General features: G+C 43.6%; 1 pseudogene; it reads right to left on the reverse strand.

Moving 5' to 3' along the window:
• Positions 1 to 940: 940 nt before the first annotated feature.
• On the reverse strand, positions 941 to 1,118 carry LOC148358763 (U2 spliceosomal RNA; annotated as a pseudogene).
• Positions 1,119 to 8,529: the final 7,411 nt, after the last annotated feature.

The following is an 8,529-nucleotide window of genomic DNA, read 5'->3' on the forward strand; positions in this document are numbered from 1 at the left end:
CAGAGCACACCTGATTATAAGCCGCACGAACCACATTTTCAGATTCAGATCTACTTTATTGTCATTCTAGTACACGTGTATACAGAACGAAATGTCAATACATCTGACCCGCACAGTTTCCTTGAATGTACAGATATAAATATAAATAAAATGTTGTATTGAGTTGGAGTATTGAGTACTAATAATATACTAAATAATTATGGCTATGTATAGTATTTTACAGTAGTGCAAAGAGTGCAAGAGGAGCAGCTAACCAGATGTGCAAAATGGGCAGTCAGGTAAACAAGTCAGGTAAACAGTGACAATAACACTGTAGTACAATAGTGCAGAGGAGAACAGATGTGCAAGGAGTGGCTAGCTATAAAGAACTGCCAGTAGTGCAAAAAAGTCAAACAAAACCAACAGATGTACAGATTAGCGGACATTCTTGGTTTTGTCCTTACACAAGTCGCACCTGTATATAAGCCGCATGCGCCAACATTTAAATATGTAACGTAGTCACAAGTTTATCCCAAACCTGACTTTAGGTGCCACAATTGTAACAGCGGGGGGGATTTTGTAAGGTTTATTGTTCTACAATCTTTATCATTTATCTATTATCCGTTATCGGTCAAATCACAATACGCTACAAAGTCAAGGGGCCGAGACACTTGCTCTCAGCCAAGTGGCTGAGTCAAGGTCCTAGCCACAGAGCCAAGCAGCGATCAGTGCGAATGCACCGTTCTCGGAGGTACTGCATTACTGGGCCGATGTGTGGAGTGGACAGATCAAATAGTGGGGGGGGGATTTTTTAAGGGTTATTGTTCTGTCTACTTTATTCATTATCCATTATCCGTTATCAGTCAGTTCACAATACGCTGCAAAGCCTAGGAGCCGGGACTCTTACTCTCAGCCGAAAGGCCAAGCTAAGGTCCTAGCCTTTAAGCCTTGCTGCGATCATTGCGAATGCACCATTCCCGGAGGTACTGCAATACCGGGCCGATGCGTGTAGTGGACAGAGCAAGCTCTTATTCCATCTCCGGATTGCAAAAATCAATGAACATGGCTTATCGCGATCATTAGTGTCGCTATGATTCTCAGTATCGCATTGTTCACAAGTCAAAAACTATAGAAATGATCCCTAAGAGTATCTAACAGCAAATATAGTACACAATTCATCCACCACAACTGGCAACATGAACAGAAAATGATACCGGTAGTTAGAATTTAATGCAAACCTTTAAAGTCCAGGTCCCGTTGAAAGTAATCCAACGAAAAAAATGTATTTTTCCAAAGTTAAGGGTGGGAAAAATATATATCCACTATTGTCCGCTGCAACAACAAAGAGATTTAACTCTGCTTTACCCCACTTCCCGTCAGCCCGCGTTTGCTCCGCCCCTTCTTTTTGATTCGCTCGTAGAAAACATGTCACAATAAGTCTCTCAAATAAATACATTACAAAAATATACAGTTGCAAATACATATTATACATGGTTACACATATTTATAAAGAAAGACGGTACACCGAGAGCGTTTTCAAAGCTTTAATAATAATAATATAACTTTCATCCCAAACCGTGCCTGTGAAAGGTACCACCACGCTACTCCTAACACGCTCGCAGCTTACAAAGCGTAGCTGTTAAACAAAACCGTACCGTAATTGCGAAATTCACGGTAAACCGTTCTCGTCTTTCTCCTCATAACTGTCGCCATCAAGGGCGCCTTCCTCATAATCGGAACAAACCTCTGTCCTCTGTCGTACGGACAATTTGAACACAAACTAAGGAAGCAGCCTACCTCGACGCAAAACTCCACCGGTCTAAATTTTACCTTTTGTACTCCAGTGCCGCTGGTGGCCGTTAGAATTTTTTTTTTAAAAATGGTCGCTTCACTGAATAAGCCGCAGGGCTGAACATTTGGGAAAAAAGTAGCGGCTTATAGTCCGGAATTTACGGTAATTCACCCTGCTCATCCTGGAAGGGGGATACCACTTGTGAGGTCCCTTCTCAAGGTTTCCCTTTTTACTCACGCTGAGGTTTTGAGTTGTTCCTTGCCCGCATGTTGGTTTAAGATCAGGTAATTGTGTCATTGTAATCCTGTGCAGTCCTTTGAGACATTTTTGTGATTAAGGGCTGTATAAATAAATTTGACTTGACTTGGCCTAAAATATCAGAATCACATACCTGGCAAACTCCACGGCTCCTGTCGTATTTTCCCGTACAAAATACAAAATATTTGTACACCATCTCTCATCTCATCTCATTAGCTGCACCACTTATCCTCAGTAGGGTTGCGGGGGTGCTGGAGCCCATCCCAGCAATCATTGGGCAGTGGGCAGGGGACACCCTGAACTGGTTGCCAGCCAATCGCAGGGCACACAGGGACAGACAACTCATTCGCTCATTCACACCTAGGGACAATTTGGACTGACCAATCCACCTGAAATGCATGTCTTTGGAATGTGGGAGGAAACCGGAGTGCCCGGAGGAAACCCACGCAAGCACGGGGAGAACATACAAACTCCGCACAGTAAGTCCGGTAGCTGGATTTGAACCCACACAGGAGGTTCCCAAGACCTTAAAACTGTGCCGCACACGCGCTAACCACTGCGTCGCCGTGCTGCCCAATCGTACACCATATTGTTTTTTTTCTCTTTTTTTTTCGGAATGATGCATGATGGGAAATCCCCATGCGACAGACGCATGCGATTGACAAGTTTTTCCATACAGATTTCCTTGTACGTCGTACTCGTCTTAAAATGCATAAAAAAAGTACTTTGTACGGCAAAACCCTACAGGTTGACAGGTATGGAATCGTGTGATGTTATTTATATTTTGTCCAACAATAATTTTAATATTGTCTGTCAGCTTCTTCTTCGTTGCACTGCTTCCAGTTGTGTTATTTCATATTCAAGCATTTAACCAATCGCCTTCCAGCCATTAGTTGTTGCTAGGCTCATAAATCTACCCAGAGGCCTTCACAAAAATCCTGAAGACTACCTTAAAATCAGTCTTTGGAATGGTGTTGGTTTAGCCAGACTCTAAAACAGCATTAATCCTGACTTGATGAAATCAGCAAATCGCTTTTGAGTAGAATGGGGTGTCCTGGACATGAGTCATGTTATGAAATGTAGTTACAGTTCCAAATGCACCAACAACAATGAAAATATTGGATGACGTGGAAACAAAACTACCAACATTCATACTGTGAGAGGAGCACCACAAACACTCAACATTTCACAAGACAATGCTAAAAATACATAGCACCATAAATTCCCTTCCATTTTAACACATCACTGTGGAAAAAAATCCTCTCTCTCTCTCTCTCTCTCTCTCTCTCTCTCTCTCTCTTTCTCTCTCTCTCTCTCTCTATTGCTATCTATCTGCCTTGGTCATATCCCTCGAGAGGGTGACCGACAGCAAGACAAAAACAAAGAAAAGAAAGAAGGAGAAAAAAAAGAAAAAAAATACACAAAAAAATGATCATGGCCAACCCAAATGCCCAAACACCCAAACAAGTTAAGCACCTCGGCACCGAGGTCGGTCATGCTTTCGTCCCTCCAGATGAAGCGGGACACAAGAAAGCGGCCATGTCACTCTTCTGTTCAACAGCAGGGCCCAACAGCTTTCACTGGTTTACCCCTGCCGCATCATACACGTGCCCTGCCCATCCCTTAGAGCGCAACTAAATATCCCACTTTCCTTTTACAACACCTCTCCACTCCTTCCTATGACCAACAAGAGCTCTAGCTTCCATTATATTTAGACCTCTTTCCTGCAGTGCACTCATAACATCATCCATCCACGTCAATCACGACCTTTCTCTTGGTCTCCTTCCATTTACTTGCGCTCTGTAGATCCTCTTCAACATTCACTCCTCATCCATCCTCTCCATGTGTCCAAATCAACCGAGTACTCTCTCATTCACACGCTTGCTCAGTTCCACTACTACTCCAGTTCTGTCTCTCACAATTTCATTTCTCAATCTATCCAATGTTGTCACTCCTAACATACTCCTCAAACACTTCATCTAAAAAACATTTAATTTCCTTCTCAAATCTGCGTTCAGGCTCCAAGTCTCTGCACCATACAACACAGTCGGCACGATCACACTCTCATACAGTCCCCTCTTAACATCCGCACTCATACTCTTGTTTCTCATCAGTCTCCTCAGAGCACCCAAAACCTTGCTTTCTTGATTCACTCTGTGCAATACCTCGCACTCCATTCTACCAACTGCAGCCACATCATCAAATAAAATATTCTACACCGTGGTTTCGAGCTTGTAGTCTTCACCATGATGGCCAAAAAGCAGAAAGAAATTGTGTAAAGCTTTTAAGATAATGGCAAGAAGCGGAAATGCCGTCTGACTTGTGGGAGGTGGAAAGAGGAAGCAGTGCATCTTTTACCGTGACACAGAGGATCAACAATACTTTGGATTTAGTGATTTGGAATTAAACCGTTAGTTTGGGAAGCATTTAATGATAGCATCGTAATACAGTTCGCTCTGGTTTAAAAAACAATGTAACTGTAGTAGTCGGAAAGCCTCGGAGCGTGATGCAATCACATGCTCTCAGTTAAATTAGAAAATCCTTTCACAGGGGCGATGCAAATTCGAGCACATGACTGACATAGAATTGAAGAAGGGACCGACTGAATTACAGAGCTACCGTAATGCAAACAGTGGTTATGCGTTTCTTAGGCTGAGGTTTCAGCATCATGGGAGGATTTATGATGACCACTTGTGAAATATTTCACAACTTTGCTGAGAACCTATGTGAAATGTAACAGTGTATAAGATAAAATGACTTTTATTATTACTGTAATCCCCTTCAAACATTTGGAAAACGAAGGTAAATACAAAACATTAATAAGGGGGAACGCAGAAATTCTGGATGTACCCGTCAGGAAAAAAAGTTGTTTTTACTCAAATGCACATTTATTTCTAAAAGGGTCAATTTAAAGTGACATTGTGGTTTATTTGGTGCTTTCTAGCTGTAAAAATAAAGTTATCAATTCAATTAAAAAATAAGAATTATCATATCAATTATCATTACAAATTTAGAATATTATGTGAATGTCAAGGCTCTTGAATTCCTCATGTGCAGTCCTTTCTCAAGATTTCTTCATTTTACTCATGTTGAGGTTTTTGAGTTTTTTCTTGCCCTCATGTCGGTTTTAGATCAGGGGATGGTGTAATAATAGTCTGGGGTTTGCAGTAATACGCGCTCTGTGCAGCCCTTTGAGAATCCTTGTGATTAAGGGCGTCACAAATAAACATGACTTGACATTTGTTTAAAAGTACTCGAAGGTCAAAAAAAAAAAAATCAGTGTTCATTTTACATAACAAGAGGGACAAAGAGGGAGCTGAGATGATTGTCCGCCATCTTGCTGCTTAGGGAAACCCCCCAAAAAACCTTGTGAAAGGCTAAGCAATAAAATAAGAGGAGAAATTTTGCTGTTTGGTGACTAAGTCTCCGTATTTTATATTATTCCTTGTACTTTTTTAGAACTTGTTTTTGGTTTGCACTACGGAATACACCAACGTAAAGTAATATTTATTTTAATATGGTCACGCAAAATTTTCTAGATTCTCTAAAAACATTTTATCAATCTGAAAAGGTTAAGTTTGTTTGTTTTATGTTTTTCCTCCTACAGAAAGCAAATCATTTTCCATGATCAAACATTTTTCAAAAAGTGCCAGGAACCAACAAGGGAGTGCCAAAGAGTCGCTTGACGGTCCATAGCCGTCTCTTACTGAAACCCGCTCCACACTAAACAGCGACAAAAAGTGGTCAAATATTCCACAGTGTCTCTTTAAATACTAAATCACAGTTGGCTTTATGTTCAGATCTAGCTTTAACAATTTTTATCAAGTTTTATATTAATTATCACTCTCGAGTCGTCTGCAAAAATTGATTTAAAATGAATTTAAAAAACAAGACAAACTGTCACGAGGTAGAAGGGGTGACCGGACCAGAACGGAGGCAGGAGGCAGGATGGGAGAACTCAATTGCGTGACGATCAAAACTTTTATTTACCAAAATAAAAGTTGTCCAAAACTCAGGGACAAGACAGAACAAATAGGCTTTATCAAAAACGTGCAAACACAGGTTTCTTCCAACTCAACTAAACAGGACAAGGCATAACAGAACGGACAATGTGTAATGAGCCAACAACCGCAATACCCACACCCCAACCTTAAATAGCAGCCATGCAATTAGCTGATCTGCTTCAGCTGGTAACCAGGGGGCAGGGCAGACCGGTTGCCACGGCGACCATGACACAGACAGTAATTGTATGTTTTGAGTTTTTTTAGATTCTAGGCAAGGCGCCAAAGCAACAACAATAAATAATAGAAAAAGATAAATAATGAACCCACACAAGAGGTTCCCAAGACCTTAGAAGTGTGCCGCACACGCGCTAACCACTGCGCCGCTCCTGTGCGGAGTTTGTATGTTCTCCCCGTGCCTGAGTGGGTTTCCTCCGGGCACGCCGGTTTCCTCCCACATTCCAAAAACATGCATGTCAGGTTAATTGGCCAGCCTAAATTGTCCCTGGGTGTGAATGGGCGAGTGAGTTGTCTGTCCCTGTGTGCCCTGCGATTATCTGGCAACCAGTTAGGGGTGTCCCCTGCCCACTGCACGATGATTGCTGGGATGGGCTCCAGCACCCCCGCGACCCTACTGAGGATAAGCGGTGCAGCTAATGAGATGAGATGAGATGAGATAAATAATGGCTCAACTTCACCCCCCCCACCGAAAAAAACCCCCCCAAAACAGACAGAAGTATTGCTCCAAAGCTAAAACAAATGGAATTGAATGATTTGTTAAAAGAAAAAGGAAACAATGACAAAGACACATGCTTCCAATTGAGCCTGTACTCAGATCACATGCTGAGCTTCAACCATGCCTCCGACATGTCACATGCCATCTGTGGCGATAAGCAGCCTCACATGCGCTCTTGGCAACCGAATGGCCGAGTGTGTTGCCATTCATTAGCCAATATTATGAGCGCGGTTTTGTGGTCGTGTCTTGAAAAGTGGCATTCCGGCTGCAGAGCAGTGAAAGAATTAACGGTATGCCACTGTTGAGCAAAGATACACTTCTACTTCTCATCTCATTAGCTACACGGCTTATCCTCAGTAGGGTCGCGGGGGTGCTGGAGCCCATCCCAGCAATCATCGGGCAGTGGGCAGGGGACACCCTGAACTGGTTGCCAGCCAATCGCCGGGCACACAGGGACAGACAACTTACTCGCTCATTCACACCTAGGGACAATTTGGACCGGCCAATTCACCTGAAATGCATGTTTTTGGAATGTGGGAGGAAACGGGAGTGCCCGGAGGAAACCCACGCAAGCACGGGGAGAACATACAAATTCCGCACAGGAAGTCTGGAGCTGGATTTGAACCCACGCAGGAGGTTCCCAAGACATGAACTGCGCTAACCACTGCGCCGCCGTGCTGCCACACTTCTACTTAATTAGAAAAATATTCTCAAGGAACACTGTCCGTCAAAATGTTTAAAAAGTAATTCCAGGCACCATTCATCCATCCATCCATCCTGCACCACCTGAGGCTACAAGTCCGTCACGCCATCGACCCTCTGCAATTTCCTTACCAGGAGAAGGTGGGAGTGGAGGATGCTATAGTCTACATGCTACACCCATCCCTCTCTCACCTGGATAGGGCTAAGGGGGCTGTGAGGATTACATTTTTGGACTTCTCCAGTGCCTTCAATACCATACAGCCTCTGCTACTTAGTAGGAAACTGACAGAGATGGGAGTTAGCTCACACCTTGTGGAATGGATTACGACTACCTGACAGGCAGACCCCAGTATGTGAAACAGGGGGGCTGTACATCAGACACTGTGGTTAGCAGCACAGGATCTCCGCAGGGGACCGTGCACTCTCCGTTCCTATTCACTCTCTATACATCGGACTTTCAGTACAACTGTGAGTCCTGCCACGTGCAAAAGTTTGCTGATGACACTGCGATCGTGGGATGTACCAGAAGTGGGCAGGAGGAGGAGTACAGGAAATTGATTTAGGACTTTGTCCAATGGAGCGATGCAAACCACCTGCACCTGAACACTACCAAGACCAGGGAGATGGTGGTGGACTTCAGGAGAACTAGAACTCACCCGGTTCCCGTAACCATCAAATGAGAATGTGTAGAATTTGTCCAGACCTACAAATACCTGGGTGTGCAGCTGGACAACAAACTGGACTGGACAGAAGCTCTTTGTAGGAAAGGTCAAAGCCGACTTTACTTCCTCAGAAGGCTGGCCTCCTTCAACATCTGCAAAAAGCTCCTGAAAATATTCTATGAGACAGTTGTGGCAAGCGCCCTCTTCTATGGGGCAGCGTGTTGGGGAGGCAGCGTCATGAAGAAGGATCCCTCTCGTCTCAATAAACTGGCGAGGAAAGCGAGCTCTGTTGTGGGCACAGAGCTGGACAGCCTGACAACAGTAGCTGAGAGACGGGCACTAAAAAAGCTGCGGTCAATCATGGACAATTCATCACATCCACTACACAGCATTATATCC

This window comes from Urocampus carinirostris, chromosome 10 (assembly GCF_059441175.1).
Source record: "Urocampus carinirostris isolate Australia breed hairy pipefish chromosome 10, RoL_Ucar_1.0, whole genome shotgun sequence".
Taxonomy (NCBI): Eukaryota; Metazoa; Chordata; class Actinopteri; order Syngnathiformes; family Syngnathidae; genus Urocampus; species Urocampus carinirostris.